Here is a 20,651-nt window from a genome sequence, read left to right on the forward strand (position 1 = left end):
CATGCATGTGATTTTCTCATCACACTTCTGAGTCCAGGCAAAGCAGCTTTGGGCAAGTGGAGCACCCCCCCGGGGAAGCCCAAGTCCGTAACACAAAGGCTGCCCCTCAGAGGAAGGGCTGGCTTGTGGGCGCTGATGGCTTCCCACCACCAGCTGGGCCTCAGCCCTCATGGCATTCCTATTGAGCACTGCGGGCACCCAGGGGTCAGTGACATCAGGGATCCTGCTGCAGGCACACCTGTGCTGCTCACATGGGCACCATGTCCCCACTGTGAAGGATGAAGAGCAAGGTCATCAGGACCGATGTCCTCAAAATACATTGCACTGCACCACCCATCAAGAGTGGGCCTGGTGGCTGGCAGGGCCAGGTAGTGAGTGCCTCCCTGTGCTGCCTGCCACTCTGGGCACCGGAGGTACTTGAGGTACTGCAGCCCTCTGGTGATGAGGTCCCCCCTTTTTGTCCACTACCCCATCATCTGTGATTGTTACAATTGTTGCTGTGTTCATCATCAGTAGTTGTCACTGTGTAGTCTTCTCCATGAACCTGGGCCTGCTGTCGTCTGAATGCTGTCAGCCTTGTAGCTGGCACTGTCCAGTCTGGCCCTGGTCAGCCCAGACCTTAGTTATCCTTCTCTCACATACTGTCCTGGTTCTTCCTCCAGCTTCCTGGCAAAGTTCCTGCTCCCTGAAGCAGGAAGAGGCTGAGATTAATGCCAAGGAAGTAGGGCTGTGGGCCTGGGAGGACTGTGCTGCCGGGTGAGGATGGCACTGACCTGGCTACTCCAAGACCATGAACACAGCTGTGTTGTGGTGGGAGGGTTGGTGTGAGTGTAGCCGTGGCACTCTAAAGATCTCTGTCTGAGGAGAAAGGTGAGCCTGGCTGGACCCCCTGTCAAGGCTGCTATGTCAGGGCAAAAGGACAGTGTCTTGCCCCCAGGAGCACGCAGTCTCGGCAGGAGACCCAGAGTGATCGTGTGTTTGGAAGGCAACTGCAGCGCAGCTAGGGGACCAGAAGGCTCTCCCGCCTCCAGGGAGGTATGTGCGGCTCTGCCAATGCCTCTCTTCTAGGGCAGTTGCCGGGTCCCAGGATGAGCAAGAGTCCTTGGCTGCCCAGGAAGGTCCCTGAAGCAGCAGGGGCTGGGCTAGGGGCCAGGGACTGGGAAGAAATGCCTGATAGCCGGTGAGGAACAAGGCGCACCTATGTGACCTGGAAAGAAACAAGCTTTATTTTCAGTTTTCAACAAGTAGAGTGATACTTAACTTCATCATACACTTTTGTGTGAATAGCAAATAGCAAAATGTTAGAACATAAACAGTTTTGTCAGTTTGGAGATCAAGTACTTTTTTCATCTTGAGTTAGCTGAGTTTAAAAGTAGTGGAATTATCAGGAAATTCTATAGAGAGCCAGTCTCCAGCTGCAGGTAAGTGTGCCTGGCACTGACCAGCTGTGGGCGTAGATGCAGGCGTCTCAAAGCACCAAGCGGTACAGGTGCAGCCTCTTCTGCCACTTGGCAAAGTTCTTCAGGGTCTGCTTCAGTGTGGGCAGGATGGCACGTGCTGCCACAGGCATGGGGCTCAGAAGCAGTCTGGGGGTAGGTAGAGAAACTGTCACCTTGAGTGTCTCCAGGAGTGGAGCATGCTGGGAGTAGGGCCTGCATGGCCCTCACTGGGACCCAGTGAGGCCACAGCCACCTCTGCTTCTGTGCTGCCACCCCTCCACCACTCCCTCCCTCTGGCCCAGGTGATGGGATTGTCCTGCTGTTCTCACACCTGTGGGACTTACCATTTCTTGGAGAGGCTCTTGGTGGAGACCTTGGGGAACTGAATGGCTTTTTGGTCCCTGGATGAAGGAAGAGTCAGCAATGAGCCCCAAACAGGCCCCAGGATGGGGCAGGGGTGACTGGACCACTCACCTGGAAAAGCTAGATCCAGCCTCCTTTGGGGCTGCCTGGGGCCTCTGGCTCTTTTCCCTTGGGCTGCAGCTTTGGGTCCCCCGGTATTATTGTTACCCGCACTTGACGTACTGCAGCTGGAAGATGGGGACATCAGCATGGTGGGGCCCGCAGCAGCGCCAGCTGGCACAGCCACCCCCGCCACCCAGTGCCTCACCTCTTGGGTCTGCTGGATGTTGACATTCCATAGCTGGCAGATGAGAACTTCACACTGCTAAAGTGGTGGGCTTTCATAGGTGTGGATGAAGCGTCACTGGAGGGTGTGCTCCCATCACCTCCCAAGCCCAAGGGTTGGGCTGTGTGGCAAGTACCCCCAGCCTGCTCTGAACACAGCGGCCAGTACCATCAGGGCTGCTGCAGCTTCCCCACTCAGTCAGCAGCCTCATGTCTGAGGCATAGAGAACATAGCCTAGGGCAAGGAGCAGTGCCAGGGAGGGCCCAATTCAAAACAGAGGCCTCAAAGGTGGCCAGCAGCAGCCAGAGCATCATCCAGTAGCTACCCAGGAGGTGCAGGCTGAACCTGGAGTCATGGGAGTGGCTGGCGGCCAATCTCTACCCATGGGGCTTACCAGGTGCCTGCTGGACAGCCCAGGCTCCTGAGATGGTAGAGACAGAAACTTGCTGAGGAAGTCATCCCAGGAATGCAGAGTCATCCAACATCTGGCCTGCAAACTGATGCACAGAATCAGGGGGGCTTGAGATGGTGATGGCACCTCAGGCCTCAGGAGAGCAGCACCCCACCCCCCCAGGCCACCCTGGACTGCACCCTGGGCGGGAGCATCCAGAATCCTCTGAAGAAGCCAGGCTCGTTCTGCCCAGTCATTGCAGTTGACGGCAGACGACCACCAGAAGAGCGCACAGACCAAGCTGGCAATCTCGTAGCCTAAGATGGGCTGCAGCTCTGGGTTCCCCTGGTACTAAAATTTCAAACCTTGACAGCACATTGATGATTTAGAAACCCAGCTCGTTGGCCGGGAGTGGTGGCTCAAACCTGTAATCCCAGCATTTTGGGAGGCCGAGACGGGCAGATCACGAGGTCAGAAGATCGAGACCATCCTGGCTAACATGGTGAAACCCCGTCTCTACCAAAAATACAAAAAACTAGCGAGGTGAGGTGGCGGCACCTATAGTCCCAGCTACTCAGGAGGCTGAGGCAGGAGAATGGCGGGAGCCCAGGAGGCGGAGCTTGCAGTGAGCTGAGATCTGGCCACTGCACTCTAGCTCAGGCGACAGAGCGAGACTCCGTCTCAAAAAAAAAAAAAAAAAAGAAAAAAGAAACCCAGCTTGCACACAACTGAGAGGAGCAGAGCTGCCTCTGCCCATGAGGGAGGAGGGAGCTGGGGACAGGTCAGGGCCCAGCCCATGCACCTCTGGGACAGGGACATCTCAGCTGCTACTGACCCAGGTCTGGGAGAATGAGTCCATCCTCACCCGTGATGCAGTCGAGGAGCTGCTGCTTTTCATTCTCATCCTGGGTGGTGCCCAAGGCAAGTGTGAAGTGTGTGGGCTGCACTTCACTGAGTTGCCAGAGAGAAGCGCCTCTGCCGTCAGCATCAAGGTGAAGGGAGGGGAGTGGTCTTCACCCTACAGGCCTCTAACAGTGCCAACAAGGCGATGGGGGTGTGGCCCTGCCTCCCACAACACTGGCTCCATCTGAGTGGGGCCTGGAACTGGCACTTGGTTGCCAACAGGCTGAGGGAGAGCGAATCCTTTGAGGACGGGGACCCTGATGGCTGTGGGTGGGGCAGGCCCCATAGTTTATACCAGAAATAACAGTTGCAGTTACTCCAGGGCTGCCTCCAGGTACTCATTTGTCTTCTGGACACCATCCTGCCCCATCTTGTCTAGGTCGTTGTCTGGATAAGAGCCGTTGGGGTTCATGGGGCCAAAGCCCAGTCACAACAGGAAGGAGCAGCTGTAGGGCGAGCTCCACACTGGTCCAAGATGGACTTGATCATGTGCTTGGCCTGCATAATATGCTGAGCAAGGCCTAGGGCCTGTGAGGGAGGTACAGGCAGGTCAGTGACAGACTGGCCTGTGCTGCCACCCAGGCAGGCCGGTGGGGGCCCCAAGACCAATGCACAGCCAGACCGCTGAGTGCTAGGAGGAGCAGCTTCTGCCAGGGGACTTTAAAGACTAAAGGATGATCTTCTGAGTGTTAAGTTTTCCAAACAACACTGCCTTTGTTATCAGGAAAAATCAGGCTTTACTGAAATGGGGGAAGGAGACATAGCCTCAACTCTAAGCCCAACCTTGACCTTTCCCACCAGAACACAGCACTCCGCGGGGTCTGTTCAGTCCCATGGCTCCACGGTCCCTGAGGATGTGTGCTGGTGACCACTCACCAGGTTGTGGGCCTCTGGCACACACATCAGAGTGTACTTACAGTCCTGGCCCTCCAGGCTGTAGATGTGGCTCTTCACCTCGAAGGACGTATCAGTGACCTCTGGCAGCCACAGTGACAGGAAACTGCTGGTGAATGTGGGAGCCGTGAGGAGTCAGTGCTGGTGGTGGAGAGGTGACAAGCTCTGGCTCCAGGAACAGCTGCTCACCTGGAAGGCAGGAGACGAACCTGGTGCCCACTTCCAGGGGCACAGAGTACCTGGCTGCTGCCTGCAAAATTCTGGGTTGCCCTTGAGGTGTCTGGAGAACCATGACTCAGGGGTGTCCTCCTGAGGCCGTGGCTCGTAGTCTCCCATGCAGTAGGCGGCTGACATGGGGAGGGCGGGTGGGGTAGCTGGTGGCTCACAGAGCCTCCAGCAGTGTTTGCAGGTGGCAAACACCAGGAGGAGTGACAGAAGCCAATGCCCAACCCAGTCAGGATGAAACAGCAGTGGCCTGGCTCACCACCTGAGGCAGCTGCCACAAGTCATCAGGGAGAAAGTGGGGCTGCAGCTTGGACTGTGCAGCTCCCCTCTATGGGCACACCTGCAGTTCCTTGCTAGTTACAGAGCAGGCAGGGGTCCAGCCAGTCTCACACTTCACGGTGCAGAAACGTCCCAGGAGTCTCCACAGCACCCTTTGCTGGGGCCCACTTTGAGCACATGGTTCCCTTCTGCAGACCTGCCACCCACCAGCTAAGGTCCTGGTCTGGCTGGGTCAGGGTCTGCCAGAGTGGCCCAGGCTGAGGACTTAACTGGATTATCTCAGCCACGTTGGGCTGGGCAAAGACTTTGAACACTCAGAGCATCATGAGTACATGTTTGGGGGTGACCAAGTCTGTGCAGAGCTGGAGGTTGGGGAAGACCAGAAAGGGCTTTGTGTACATAAGCACATTTTCCTGGACAAAGGGTGCCCTGGGGACTGAGGTGGCAATTTGGGATCAGCCGTCTCACTGGAGGCAGGGATGCACCACTCCATGCCCCTAAGACCGCTGCTAGTCTCTGGGCTTCCAGACTCCCTGGCCAAGGTGATAAGAGGTCATACATGATAGCTCAGAGGGCTGTGAGTGGGCATAGAGGGCAAGCCAGAGGCAGGTGACACCCAGGCCCTCTGAGGACACTGCATTCTAGCAAGGCTGAGGCGCTTTTCGAAGAGAACTGAGGCAGCCATGGTGGAGGCTGGCTCAGAGGCTGTGGGGGCCAAGGACCATCCCCCAGAGGATCCAAAGGGGAGGGGCTTGGGCAAGAAGTAAAGAGGTCAGTGGGCACGCCAGGTGCCACGTTAGCCTGGAGGTCTGCCATGAGGATCAAGCAGGGGATGAGGGGAAGACGGCCACTTCTCTGCTCTGTGCTGGTGAGGGTCGGGATAGTTTGGGTGTTGCTGAACCTTCATCTGGACCAGAAGCGGGAGAGGACAGGGCGGATGGGTCATCGGTGTACTGCTTCCATGAGAAAGCAGTTTTAGGGCCTGGTAAAGTTGAGTCTAGGAAGGGCTGGTCTGTGTTCCACTAGGGAAGGCCTGGGAGAAGACCACAGGAGACCATGGGGGCCAGGGCCAGGCTGACCCCAGGATAGGCCGCTGGCTTGGTTTCCTGACCCACAGGAGCAACATCCATCCCCAGGAGCCAGTGGCATGACTGTGAGGAGAGGGGCTGAGGCTTATTTTTCCAAGCCACACCGGGAGTCAATGGAAGTGTCACTGCCGGGAGCCTGCTTGTCAGGGAGCATACTGCCATGGCTGCAGGTATGTCAGCCACATCTCTGGGGCATGAGCTGAGGGCCCAGTGGCTGGGGGCCAAATCCTCTGGTGTCCTGAAGTCCATGTCCCAGCTAGCATCTGGGTGGGGTTGGCTCTTCCTACATCCCCCAGAGGGTGCAGGAGAGATGTGCATAGCTCTGTGAGGTTTGGTTCTGTTGCTGGCCCTTTAGAAGCCAGGGCCATGGGTGGGCTTTTCCCAGACCAAGGGGCTCAGTGCTCCCTGGACAGGTAAGGGTAGAAACCTGCCTGTCACCAGAAACGTGGGACAGGGCAGGGCTTTCCTGTACCTGAGGGTTTGCTTTGGAAACTAAAACAAGCATGTGGCCCTCCAACAGCCCCCTCTTCTCCACCTCCTCTATGCTTCTTGTTCTCATTTGCCACAGGGGTTCTCTCTCATTAGAATACGCAGAGAACACAGACACATATGTGACGGGGCAACACCCACAGTTCTGAACAATGTGTCCAGGGGCCAGTGGCAAAGCAATGCTGCACGAAAAGGTCAAGTTTCTGCTGGACAAACCTTGGGACAGGGGACGTGCAGGAAATAGGGTGACCTGCTGCTTGCCCGGTAAGGAGGCCCTGCTCACAGATGAGCCCAGGGCTCCCATCACTGAGGGTCAGCTCTGCCAGGGGAGAGCACCTGGGATCTCCAGGAGATCAGAGTTAGCTTCAACCCCCGTTTCTCAGAGGAAGAAACCAAGGTTTGGAGAGGCCAGTGAACATCCAAAGGAGACACAGCACACAGGGGGCTGAGCCAGTGCAGCTCCCACGTACTCCTCATCTCAGTCCTACACAAACAGCCCACTATGGTGGGCCTGGAGTCTGCCACGCCAGCTCTTCTGATAGGGGTAGGAAGTAAAGATGGCAGCATGATGGGGCTTCTGGCCAGTCCAGAGAGAGAGGCTCTGGGAGCCCACTGGTCGGGGTGATAAGGCACATGCCTAGCCCTCCAGAGGCCTCAAGTGCCCGGTGAGTAGGAGGGGACTTACCCTGTTCCCTATGCCCTGGGGTGAGATCCTTGTGGGCAATGGATGAGGAGGGGAGAGCAGGGGAGACAGCAGTGGTGGGAAGCCACAAGGGCCACCCACCCTTTGAACTCCTCCAGGGACCTGGTGGCGTGGGAGTGGGTGAAGTCTGCTCTGGCTTCAGGCTGTTTCCGAAAGCATGCAGGTGCTTCAGCAGCGGGCACACCAGCAGTGCTCCTCAGTGGGCCTGAACCACTGCTAGGTGGAGGAGGAAGGCTCAGGGTTGGGAAGGCTGCTGGCCCACAGCATTCAGCCTCCAGATATGACCACATCCCACCCCGGGCTGGTGGCTTTGCTCCCCCATGGGAGGCACGAGCCAGGCCAAGAGTGGGACCACCCTCTGGGTACCACTGTGCCTGGCCCTCAGTGGACGTGCCTTGCACTGCTTGGTCTGAACAACCAGCTTGTTACAGGGAAGTACTTGGCCCAACACCCACACAGCCCACCCTGCGGAGGGCTCACTAAGACACATATATCTGCAGGGGACCTCCTAGCCCTGCTTCTACACCACTGTGCACACGCAGTGGGTGACACAGGCCACAGCTCCCCAGGCTGTGCCCTTGGGCACTGCTTGATCCTCAGAGTAGGAGAAGGCCAGCATAATCCCCAATCTCTGGATCCAGGGTCTCCCACCGGCCTCCCAAGTGAGTACAGAAAGCACGAGGAACCCAGGCACGGTGCCTCAGACGTGTAATTCCAGCACTTTGAGAGGCTAAGGCAGGAAGATCACCAAGGCCCACAGTTTGAAATTAGCCTGGGTGATAGAGGGGTACCTTGTCTCTGCAACAAATTGTTAAAAGTGAGCTGGGTATGGTGGTGCACACCTGTAGTCCTAGTGACTCAGGAGGCTAGGGTGAGAGGATCAGTTGAACTCAGGAGTTGACAACTGCAGTGAGCCAGGATCGTGCCACTGCACTCCAGCCTGGGCGACATAGTAAGACCCTGTTCAAAAATAACCCCGTGGCTTCACACATCTCCTGAATTGTTTCCACCTCCTACTCTTCCTGGACACAGCCAGACAAAGGCTCAGTCCAGTAGAAGCCCTGGGCATCACTCTGTTGCCGATGGATTTGTGGTCAGGAAAACCCTCAGAGGAGCACAGTCAAGCATGTAGGCCAAACTTCTGATTTGCAACCTATAAGCAGCGTCCTGGAGACCTAGCCTGAGAGGAAAGCCTTTTTGCTGGGCATGGACTTCTGGTTGCTCAGTATTGTTAGGGCAGGTGGGAGCATCCAGTGGATGAGAGAAGGGGAATGGGGCACTGAGGGCAGGACGCCGAGTCTGAGTGGACGTGCTCACCTCTCCACGTTGGTTCCCCAGCCCTTTGGGCCTCAGCACATCTGTGCTGCTGAGGCTGGTGCAGGGCGCGGCCTCTGAGTGTGTCCTGGGATGGTGCAGACCCCACAAGGGACACTGCCCACATCACCATACACTCAAGTCTCCCTGTCAGGAAAATGTCCCCACGGGTCCAGGTGGCGCCCCACAGATCAGTGGCTGAGTCTGAGGATGGAGCTATGGGGTGGGAGGCATTTTCTTTTTTGAGACGAGGTCTCACTGTCACCCAGGCTGGAGTGCAGTGGTGTGATCTTGGCTCATCATAGCCTCTGCCTCCTGGTCTGAAGGGATCCTTGCACTTCAGCCTCTGGAGTAGCTGCGAACACAGGCACACATCACCACACCTGTATAATTTTTGTATTTTTTTTTTTTTTTGTAGAGACAGGTCTTGCCGTTTTCGCCCAGACTGGCCTCAAACTCCTTAGCTCAAGCAATCTGCCTGCTTCAGCCTCCCAAAGCACTGGAATTACAGGCATGAGCCACCGTGCCAGACTGTTTACTTCTAGTTATCTGTATCTTCAAGTCTTCGGGCAATAATTTACATTGTTTTGGAAGGAAGAGCTGGGCACGGTGGTTCACGCCGGTAATCCCAGCATTTTGGGAGGCTGAGACAGGCAGATCACTTGAGGTCAGGAGTTTGAGACCAGCCTGGCCAAAAAGTTGAAAACCTGTGTCTACTAAAAATACAAAAATTAGCCTGGTGTGGTGGCATGGGCCTGTACTCTCAGATACTCAAGAGGCTGAAACGGAAGAGTTGCTTGAATCCAGGAGGTGGAGGTTGCAATAAGCCAAGATGTGTCACTGCACTCCAGCCTGGGTGACAGGGAGACCTCCTCTCAAAAAAGGAAAAAGAATAATAAAAAGGAGAAAAATATGAAATATAATAGCTGTACCTATACCGCCTGACTACAAGGGCACCAGCTGGGTAGGAAGTTAGACCAGGGTCCTTCTCCTCCAGTTTCAGCCCTGGCCCACCCTCTGATCCTGGACTGGGATCCTGAGTCTAGACATTCTCCCTACAGCTCAGGGGAGGGGACAACCTCCACATGGGAACTAGAAACTTACCTTTCCTTGTTGGTGCACTTGCCTTACCTCACCTGGTCCTTCCAAAGGGTGTGGAGGGCTCACTGCCCCTGAGCCTGCCTCTGCCTCTGGCAGTCACATGGAGCCCTCTCAAGCTATTTTCTCACAGGTTTGCAGAGCCAAACCTCTCCCTCAGCTCTGCATCCCTCCTGGGCCATGTTCCCCATGGAGTCCCTGGCCACAGTCACACCTGCTTGCTGCGTAAGGATGTGTCCCCAAAGCCCCACCAGTTCCCACTGGGCTGAGCCTCACAGCACCTCAGCTCACCCGCCTGGGTCTTGCTGGTTACCCTTCCTGTCATGGAGTTTACCAGAAGCTTCCTAGACACTGTTCTCTCTCCTTGGTCCAAGCCCTCAGGTCCTTCCCTTTTCAGTGGCTCCTGCATAATAAGAGTGTCCCTATGTGGTGTGACCACCATGCCAGCCCTCCAGCACTTGGGGGCCAACACGTTTTCTCATCTTGTGCTCAAATACCCCATTCGCTAGTGTGCTGCTTCTCAGGTGAATGGGACGGACACGGGGCTGTGAGCACAGCTCATCTCCAGCTCTCTGAGATTGGTTAATTCTGCCATCCCTGAAGTCCCCTACAGGTCTGAACTGCGCTTCACTGACCTCAGATCCGTCAATGAGCTTGTCATTTCTGCCTATGCAGTCCCAATCTCTATGAGGTCACCACGTACTCTCATTTGCCCCTGGAGGTGTGTGTGAATGAACAGGGCTCCCCAGGTGAAGGCTGGCAGGCCCTAGCCAGGCTCTCAAGTACTGACAGCCTCTGTGGGCTATAGGGTCAAGCCCCAGGTTCTTCCCACCCCACTGCCTCACATGCAGGCTGTGGGTCACAGCACCTCCAGGCTGGGTGACAGATACTTCTGAAGAAGGCACAAACCACACTACCCAGAAGTCCCAGGCCTCTGCATCTTCCGAAGTGCCAAACCCTGCAGAGCGGGGGTGAACCTGACCACTGCAGATGTGTGATGACTCCAACTCTTCAAACCAAGGCCAAGCACAGGGCCACCAACGCCAGAGAGCTTGTGATACCTGCAGTGGCCAGCCAGGGCCACATGCCTCTTCCTGGCTCACAGCCACACCCCCACCCAAACCAGGCTAGTCTGCAAAGCCAGGGGCCAGGCCCAGCTGGAGGCTGCCTCCCCACAACATAGGGGCTTCATTCTTTCTGGAACTAGCCTCTGAGTCACCTGCAGCCTGCCCCTTGCTTTGGCAGGCACAGACGTGCATTCTGGGCAGGAGGAAAGGAAGGAAGGAGCGCAGCCAATGCCTGGTAGATGTGGAGAGCCTGGAGGCTGGCTTGGGTAGGGCTGTGCAGGGCGCTGGAGACAGTAGTGCAGAATCTCCAGCTAAGACAACGAAGAGAAGCTGGAAGACACAGAAGAGCAGACAACAAGAGGATGGGGTAGGGAGGGGGAGAGATGGGACCATACATGGGAAGCGGAAATTGAGAGAGCGATGAGAACAAGCCCATAAGTGAGGAAGAAAAACAAAAGCATAGTCACAATCCAAATAATCGCAGTCGCAGCAGCCACAGGTCAGGGCAGCATCCCGTCTCCCCCTCCACAAGCAGGCCAAGGCTGTGGCTGCACTCAGACTTGGAGGCCTGGGTGGATAGACCTAGGTCACCTGGGTGGCCACTGTCACTGGGGCCTAAAAGCCTCTCCAGCTCATTGGAAGGGCCTGACTTACTACCCTTCCAGATAGGACCCAGTCTCCCCAGCGACTCTGAGGCCACACTGTGTAGCACGTGCACACCACAGTGCTCCAAGAGCCCAGGGCTCACACTGGGACATGCTGACAGCCACAAAGATCTCAGATCCTGAGGCTCAGGAAAGAAACCAGTGGAGTGTGTTCCAGGAGGAACACTGCCCAGAAAAGACATGGGTAAATTGACTGGACTTCCCTGGGTTGTCTTGAGAAACTTACCAAATTGGTATAAGACATGATGAGCTGGGCGCGGTGGCTCAAGCCTGTAATCCCAGCACTTTGGGAGGCCGAGACGGGTGGATCAAGAGGTCAGGAGATCGAGACCATCCTGGCTAACACGGTGAAACGCCATCTCTACTAAAAAAAATACAAAAAACTAGCCGGGTGAGGTGGTGGGCATCTGTAGTCCCAGCTACTCGGGAGGCTGAGGCAGGAGAATGGCGTGAACCCAGGAGCTGGAGCTTGCAGTGAGCTGAGATCTGGCCACTGCAGTCCAGCTCGGACGACAGAGCAAGACTCCGTCTCAAAAAAAAAAAAAAAAGACATGATGAAATGCTATGTGTCTGAAACACAATCAGTATTCCCACCATGGGTGGCTCTCTTAAAAACTGAGGAGGAAGACAGGTCCCCAAGGGTAGCACAGAGAGGAGCACAGGCCCAGGCCACCAGCCCTTGCCCTCCACCCCCACAGTCTGGAGGTCAGCTGAGGAGGTGTGCATATCAGCTCTGACTCCTGGAGGCAGCCTCTCCTACTGTACCAGGAACTCCCACCCTCCAGATAGGATGGGCTTCCAAAAGCAGGAGCCCCCAAGGATATGGCCACAGTCATACACACCAGCCAGGTTCCTGCTGCCTCCACACCACACAGCGCCATGGTCTGTAAAATCATGACTTCAGCACAGCCAGAGCTAGCCTGGCACACATCCTGCCCAGAGAGCACCATGCCTCCTGCCAAAGCAGCATGCCTACTGTGCTCCAGGTCAGGAGAAATCAGAATACACCTGCTAGACACCAAGACAGCAGAGAGTGAAGAAGCGGGGCAGGGAGGTGCTGCTCTCCATAACCTTCTTGTGTCAGATCTGGGGCTCAGGGAAGAATCAGACACAGTTCCTCAGCGTGGTCTCTGCCCTTGCCTGCAGGAACACAATGGCCTGCAGCACCATGGCCATCCTTACTGCCCACAGGGCCATTGGGCAGCAAGCACACATTCTGGACTCAACCTGGTGAGGAAGATACCCCCGGAGCCTCACTTCTTGCATCTGAAAATAAGTACTAGGAGGGACAGGCAGGAATTTCTGCATGGCAAGTACAGCACAGGCCCAGGCAAGTGGCAAGGGGCTTTGGAGGACACGGACCTCCATACCTGCCTTTTGCCAGCTCCGACCCAATTTTCTCACATTTTGTGTTTTACCTCAACTGGAAGAAGCAAAGATTGGAACATCTCTGGGTACTTGGTTTTGCCACTGCAAGTCATTCTGAGCAGGGCCCACCCACCCCAAGGTCTGGCCAAGAGTAAGTGAATGTAGAGAATGGAAAGGCGTCTCCTGCTTTCTACAGGGACAGCCACCTGCTCTTCCCCCTGACCCATGAGGACACGGAATCTTCACAGGTGACAGCCTAGAAGAGCCTTTCTGGCTGGCCCTTGAATGTAGGTGTGTTTCCACTTGCTCAGAAGGCAGAAGGAGCAACAGGAACACAATGCAGTGCAGCAGTTTCTGCTCCTGCTGAGCCATGAGCACATGCTGGAGCACTGAGAGCATCCCAGAGCCCACAGGATGACACCCTGGGAATAAGCAGGCCCCCAAGCGCTGGCCAGGCACATGAAGCAAGTCTGTGCTGGAAGCAGGAAGGGTGCTTTGTGACTCAGGAGGCCCAAGATGGGGTCCTCAGCTTTTCCCCCTTTTCCTCTCATGTGATGTTGAGGGTGAGGATTTGGGAGACCCTGCACTCTGAGACAGCCTCCACACAGCAAAGCCTGAGGCCAGGGAATGGGCTGCAGAGACTGTGGAAGGAGACCCACAGCTCTTCCCCAGAACCAGAGGAAGAGTGATAGCATGCTCCTCTGAAATTTAACTACTATCATCCACAGAGCCTTCATTCTGGAGGAAGCCCTCAAGAATTTTGTCAGTGACAAAGCCAAAGTTTCCCAAGCACAGTGATGCAGACACTGGGCACCAGACCACGTGGCTGATGCCACCTCAATCAGGGTCCCAGATGTGCGTGAGTCAAGCCACTCCATGGTGGGTGACAGACTGGAGATCTACAATCCCCAGCTGCTTTGTCACTCTGACTAGTCCAGGGGGGTGCTAGCTCTGGGGACTGCAACAGCAGGAGCAACCCAGGGCTCCACCACCTCCATGCATCTGCCAGCAGTGTGCAGCCCAAAGAGGGACTGGGGAGTGGCGAGGCGGAGGGAGAGGGGGCGGGCCAGGCCTCGTGCAAGAGGGCACCAGCCCCCACCCACCATGAGAAGGGCTCTTGCTCATGCTCTGGGGGAGGCGGGGGGAGTGGGGTGGACAGGCAAAGGACGCTCAAGGTCACCATAGCGAGCAGGGGTCTGCCCGCAGGCAACTATGAGAAAACACAAAGGAACTGTTGATGGTCAGGAGACAGCAGAGAACCTGGCTCCCAGAGACATCACAGCTACCCGACTCCGAGAGCAAGAGCACCACAACCTCATCTGTTTCCCTGCCAGGGAGGGGTTTCCGGAGAGGCCAGACCTCCATGCTTCAAGTATCCACACACCAAGGTGCAACGCTCCTGCCCCCCCAACCAGTAACTAGAGAACTATGGCCACCTGTTGTTTGACTTCTGAGTGAGGGGTGGGTGATGGGTTTCTATTCTCGCCACCAGCCTGTGCAAACTTCACTCAGAGGCAGGATAAGAAGCAGTAGGGTGAGCAGAGTCAGAAGCACGAGATAGGATGAAAAATTGTGGAAACATACCCTGGCAGGAGGGGACTGCAGTTTTTGGCACATCTCCAAGGAATACTGGTGAAGCCATATTTCAACAAAAAACCGCAAAAAGCTTTAGCTAGTCAAATTATTCCCAACAATGGTGCCAAGACCATTCAGTGGAGAAAGGACAGTACTGCAAACAAGAGAGCTGGGAACACAGAACAGCCATATGCAGAACAATGAAGCTGGGCCCTTCCTTCATACCATCACCAAAAACTAAGTAAGTGACTCAAGGATAAGAACTAAAACCATAAACTCTCAGAAGAAAACATGGGAGAAAGCGTCATAACACTGGATTAGGCAATGATTAATTAGATATGCCTAAAGCAAAGGCAATGAAGGGAAAAAATAGACTAGACTTCATCAAAATCAACACTCTTGAGCATCAAAAGATATTACTGATGAAGTAAAAAGGCAGCCAGCAGGTGCGGTGGCCCGTGCCTGTCATCCCAGCACTTTGGGAGACAGAGGCAAGTGGGTCACTTGAGGTCAGGAGTTCAAGACAGGTTTGACCAACATAATGAAAACCTGTCTCTACAAAACACAAAAATTAGCTGGGTGTGGTGGGACACACCTATAGTCCCACCTATTTCGGGGCCTGACGTGGGAAGGTCACTTGTTCCCAGGAGTATGAGGCTAAAGTGAGCTGAGATTGCACCACTGCACTCCAGCCTGGGCAACAGAATGAGACCCTATCTCAAAGAAAAAGTAACTGAAGTGTCCACTGAGAGATGAGTGGATAAACACAACGTGTTACATCCACATAATGAAACACTACTCAGCCGTAAAAAGGAAGGACATTCTGATACATGCTGTAACATGGATTAAACTTGAGCCCATCATGCTAAGTGAAACACGCTAGTCACACACAAATAAGTACTGTGTGCTGCCGATAAATATTCTAAATAAAGGAGTCAAATATATAGTGGAATAGTGGTTGCCAGGGGCTGGGTGGTGAATTGTTTAATGGTTCAGTTTCTTTTTTTTCACTAAAGAGATAGGGATCTATGTTGGCCAGGCTTGTTTCAAACTCCTGGCTTTGAGCAAGCCTTCCCTGCTTGGCCTCCCAAAGTGCTGGGATTACAGATGTGAGGCCCCCATGGCCTGGCCGATTCAGTTTCAGTTTTGCAAGGTGAAAAGCATTCTGGAGATGGGATGCACAACAACGTGAATGTACTTTACTGACTGTACACTTGGAAATAGTTAAGACAGTACATTTTATGTCTATTTTATAATTTTTTTTCTTGATTAACAAAAACAAAAAGGGCCAGGTGTGGTGGCTCACACCTGTAATCAGCACTTTGAGAGTCTCAGGAAGGTGGATTGCCTGAGGTCAAGAGTTTGAGATCAGCCTGGACCAACATGGTGAAATCACATCTACTTAAAATGCAAAAATTAGCCAGGCATGGTGGCAGGCACCTACAATCTCAGCTACTCGGGAGGCTGAGGCAGGAGACTCACTTGAACCTGGTAGGTGGAGGTTGCAGTGAGCTGAGATCTCACCATTGCACTCCAGCCTGGGTGACAGAAAGAAATTCCATCTCCAAAAAAATTTGAAAAAAAAAGGCATTAATACTTTGGTACAGAAAACAGCAGAACCTTCCAGTTCTGCTCTGTAAGCCTGTGTCATGGTCTCCTGCCCACTTCATGGCCAGCACAGACCACAGTCCACACACACCTGAGAGCCATTTGGGCACCATGGTCCCCTCTGAACAGGGGTCATGGTTCCTACCATTCCACCCCTCGAGGAAGCTGTGAAATGGCATGGAGGCTTCAAAAAGGGCAGCATCCCACATACTAAGAGTTATGTACAAGGTGGTAGAAAGAATCCTATCTTATCTACATACCAGCCTGTCAGCAGTGAGGCTGTGGCTTCCAGGTCAGCCCTAGGATCCAGTGTCAGAAGCAGCACCTGCTGAATCTCTCTGAGGTGTGCCTGGAAGACACAGCCAGGACCTGGGAGATGGCCAGCACTCAGGAAGTGAGCCAGCCCATACCATCCTGAGAGGCTGGAGCCCCTCTGGGCAGACAAGGGACTCTGTCACCTACTACTTGGATGCCTTGAATTAATGGAAGGCCTGTGGATGCTGCACAGATCCCTACCCATTCGATGTCATAGAAATGTTACTGGGGAAGAGCTTAGTATCCACATGATGGTAATCACAGGAAACATCTCCAACAACAAGGGAGATGGAAACGAAAAGACAATTATATCACCACGGGCAAGATGAAACTACTCTCATGGAAGGGGATCCTGGGATGAAAAACATCATCAATGACCTATAAGTTAGAAGGATGTGCAGATTTATTTTCATGTTTTCTGAATGTCATAGCTGGAAAATACCAACAATTTAGAATCAGCCCCTTCCTGAGGGGCCATCTCTGGGATTCTGCCCCACATAGTGGAAGGTGGCTGAATAGTTTTTTTTGTTTGTTTGTTTTTTCATTTTGTCTTTCTTTTTGAGATAGAATCTAGCTACCCAGGTGACTAGGTAGATAGAATCGTCACCCAGGCTGGAGTGCAATGGCACAATCTCAGCTCACTGCAGTCTCTGACTCCTAGGTTCAAGCAATTCTCCTGCCTCAGCCTCCCAAGTAGATGGGACTACAGGCACCTGCCACCATGCCCAGCTAAATTTTGTATTTTTAGTAGAGATGGGGTTTTACCATGTTGACCAGTCTGGTCTGGAACTCCTGACCTCAGGTGATCTGCCCACCTCAGCCTCCCAATGTGCTGGGATTACAGGCATAAGCCATTGCCCCCAGCTGGCTCAACAGTTTCTTTTGAAACAGAAGCTGAGACCAGCTCAGCTCTCACCTGGAGCAGAATTTCTGACCTCCAGATTTCATGGGAGGTGGGGTCTGCATTCACAGACATCTGGTGACAGATTGTCACTTAAGGAGGCTAGTGTGCTGGAGCCTGTCGGAAGCAAAGGGAACGACTGGTGTCCTGAGGTAGACACAGAAACAGGCCAAAGTTACAGGTTCCCACTGGCCTAACCGGATTGGGGCAATCTGGACATCAAAAATAATGACAGTAGGGACAGATTACAACTTGTTGAACAGCACAATGCCCCTCCCCGCTAGCCCCCAATCCACACTGATCTACCTGAATAAATAAATAGCAAACAGAGAAGTCTTCCTTACCACAGAGTGACCACTAACCCAGTAATTAATGAAGGAGGGATGAAGTTAGAGAGCCAGCATTTGGCAACCGCCCTATTAATAGCTGATTTGGTCAAGAATCAACAGTGAGGCTGGGCATGGGAGCTCACACCTATAATCCCAGCATTTTGGGAGACCGAGGCAGGATTTCTTGAGATCAGGCATTTGAGATGAGGCTGGGCAACAAAGTGTGAGACACTGTCTCAACAAAAACATTAAAACATAAAATTGCTGGGCATCATGGCATCTGCTTGTAGTCCTAGCTACCTAGAAGGCTGAGCAGGGAGAACGGCCTGGTCCCAGGAGTTGAGGCTACAGTGACATATGATCCTATCAACTCCACTCAAGCCTGGGGTGACAGAGTGAGACCCTGTTTCTGGGGGGAAAAAAAGGAATTTCCAACCTGGGCAACGTGGCAAAACCCTGTCTCTACAAAAGATACAAAAATTAGCCAGGTGTGGTGATACCTGCCTGTAGTCTCAGATACTTGCGGGGCTGAGGTGGGAGGATCACTTGAGCCCAGGAGGTTGAGGGTTGTGTGGGTCGAGATCGCACCTCCTCACTCCATCCTGGGGTGAGAGAACAAAACCCTGTCTCAAAATAAAATTAATTTGAATAAATGAGAGAATCAACAGTGGATATTAATACTAGTGATAATTACAAATGCTCCATACATATTCCCAGTAAATCCTTATTATCATTTTGTTGTTGCTGTTGTTGTTGTTTGAGACAGAGTCTCATTCTGTTGCCCATGCTGGAGTGCAATGATGCAATCACAGCTCACTGCAACTTCAACTTCCCAGACTTAGGCCTCCCAAGTAGCTGGGACCACAGGTGCACACCACCATGCCTGGTTAATGTGTTTATTTTATTCCTTGGTCTCTCAAAGTGCTAGGAGAGGTCTTGGTTTTATACAGTACCTTTAACTGAAACCAACTTGAAAGCAGCCATGCTAGGGGAATCACCCTGAGCCCAGGGAAATCCATCCCATTAAAGCAAAGCTCTGGTCCAAGTGTGGTTGCAGATCATTCTCTTCACAAAAAAAGAGTAAAATAAATTACAAATCAAGGAAACTCTGAACAAGTGGTCTTCATCCAAATGAGACTCTTGTGGTCATAAGGAAAGTCTCAAGCACTCAGACTATGGCAGGAACCCAGTCATGGAATTGGCAGTTAAACCCAAGAGCAAGAGGCTTGACCACTATTGGCATAACACCCAGGTAGGTAGGAAACAATGTAAGAGCTTCCAAAATCAAAATCAGAATCCCAATTCCAGGACTTGGTGACTGCAATACTTCCTGTCACCATCTGGGGCAGCTCAGATGTATGGTCCAGCATGAACACACCTGGAGGATGAGTCGGTGAGCCCCTGCTACTGCTGGCAGTGTCAGGGCAGACCAGGTTTGCTATCCATGCCAGGTATGGACCAGCCATGCCTATCTTTCCCTAAATAGACACGTGGCATGTGTCCTTTCAAAACATTCCATTGGCAGTATGCTCCTTGCATGTCTTCATTCCTGGGACATATCCTAAAGGATCCCCTGCACACTGCCAGGGGCTTCTGGAGCATGACCTGTCTTTAGTGGTTCTGAGCCTCAGGACTCGGGTCTGATGCAGGGCCTCTAGATGAAGCAGCTTTGATGGAAATGTGTAGACACAAATATTAAGGAACACGAGTACAGCAGGTGCTGCAGTTACAGGGCTCGCCCATTCCTAATCATTGTGCTTTGTGTCTCCTCAGAGAGAAAAAGACAGCACTGCTCTCAGGGGAGGGCCGGCCCTGGAAGAATGCAGCAGCCATAAAGGATCCAGCCAGAGGATGCCGTATCAGCCCAGCGCTCCCAGGCTGCCCAAAGAGGGGGCAGGTGTGGGAAGAACCCTACATGAGGCAGCTCCTAGGATGGGGCAGAGACTTGTCACATCACTGACCCCAACAAAGGCTATGTGTTATCTCCTTTGGTTGATAATAAACCTTTCTGAGATGCAGAGGGTCCGGGTCAGACGTTCTTTACTGTTTTTTGATAATATTAAGGCACAGATTTAGAATGAGGTTTTTGTGCCATTCCTGGTTTTGCCAGAGCTGAACTAACCAGGTCCCTTCACCAAGGGTCAACTTCCTGGACCTGATATGGGTTCTGAGAAAAGGCATCTGGATTGCCAGGTCTTTTTTAAGATATCAGCAAGCTTCATTTGAAGTGAAAATGAGAGGTTTTCTACCAATATCATTGATTGACAGTGCTGAGGGGTAGGGTGCCCGTGTGTGTGCACAGAGGGCAAATGCTGTCTTTCAGCTTACCGTGGAAGGATGGGTGTGTTGTGACCTTCCGGGGGTCACGAATGCTGTGCAGAACACTGTAACATTCTTTCCCCCTTCTAAAATGTTCTGACCTTTCACATTTGACCCACAGCTTTAGGGATTTCATGGACAAGCCCCATCCACAGACCTCAGATTTAAACACTCCACTTCTAGGCTCTTCTTTTTAGCCAGCATTGCCCATCAATAGAGAAGGCCCCAAAATTGCAAATTCAGTTGAAACCCTGACTCTGCTTTCCTAGAATTTAGGAAATCTATACACTGAACACTTGGCTTTGAAGAAACAGTTTTCTCCATATCAAGTTACTTCCATGGCAGCTCCTTAATTATGTACCGTCCTGCTGCATGCCACCACACACCAGCAGGGCAGGCTGGCACCCCACCACTGTCCATGCAGGGTCTGGGATCCCACTTGCTCCTGTAGGTAGGGTGAAGCAGCACCACACTGAGGTATTGGTTTTATACAGAACCTTTAATTGCAAACAACTTGAAAGCAGCCATCCTGGGGGTGGCAGGCCAGGGCCCACCACATCCTCCCCTCAGTGTTCTTCACCTTCTCAGCCTCAGCTTCCACAGAATCCATGCCCACCTCTTAATAATCCTTCTCTAGAGCTGACAGGTCCTCGCAGGCCTCAGAGAACTCTCCTTCCATGCCTTCTCACATACCTGTGCACAAAGACCTGCTTGGCATACATGAGATCAAACTTGTGGTCCAGGCAGCCCAGGCCTCTGTGATGGCCGTGGTGTTGTTCAGCATGCACACAGCCCACTGTGCCTCCGCCAAGTCTCCCCCAGGGACCACCGTGGGGAGCTAGTAGTTAATGCCCACCTGCCAGAGAAGAGGAAGAAGGCAGTCCATGAAGCTTATATCAAACCTGGAAATGGTGGCTACTTTTCCTCAAATGGAAGACACCCTATAGGTGAACAAGTGAATTCTCAGTTCATGCCACAAATGTCACTAGGCCC

The 20,651-nt window shown here is 53.2% G+C and overlaps 1 pseudogene; it reads right to left on the reverse strand.

Moving 5' to 3' along the window:
- Window positions 1-1,468: 1,468 nt before the first annotated feature.
- Window positions 1,469-17,075, reverse strand: LOC117087461 (annotated as a pseudogene).
- Window positions 17,076-20,651: the final 3,576 nt, after the last annotated feature.

Source organism: Trachypithecus francoisi, unplaced genomic scaffold (genome assembly GCF_009764315.1).
Source record: "Trachypithecus francoisi isolate TF-2019V2 unplaced genomic scaffold, Tfra_2.0 Contig00654, whole genome shotgun sequence".
NCBI classification, from domain to species: domain Eukaryota; kingdom Metazoa; phylum Chordata; class Mammalia; order Primates; family Cercopithecidae; genus Trachypithecus; species Trachypithecus francoisi.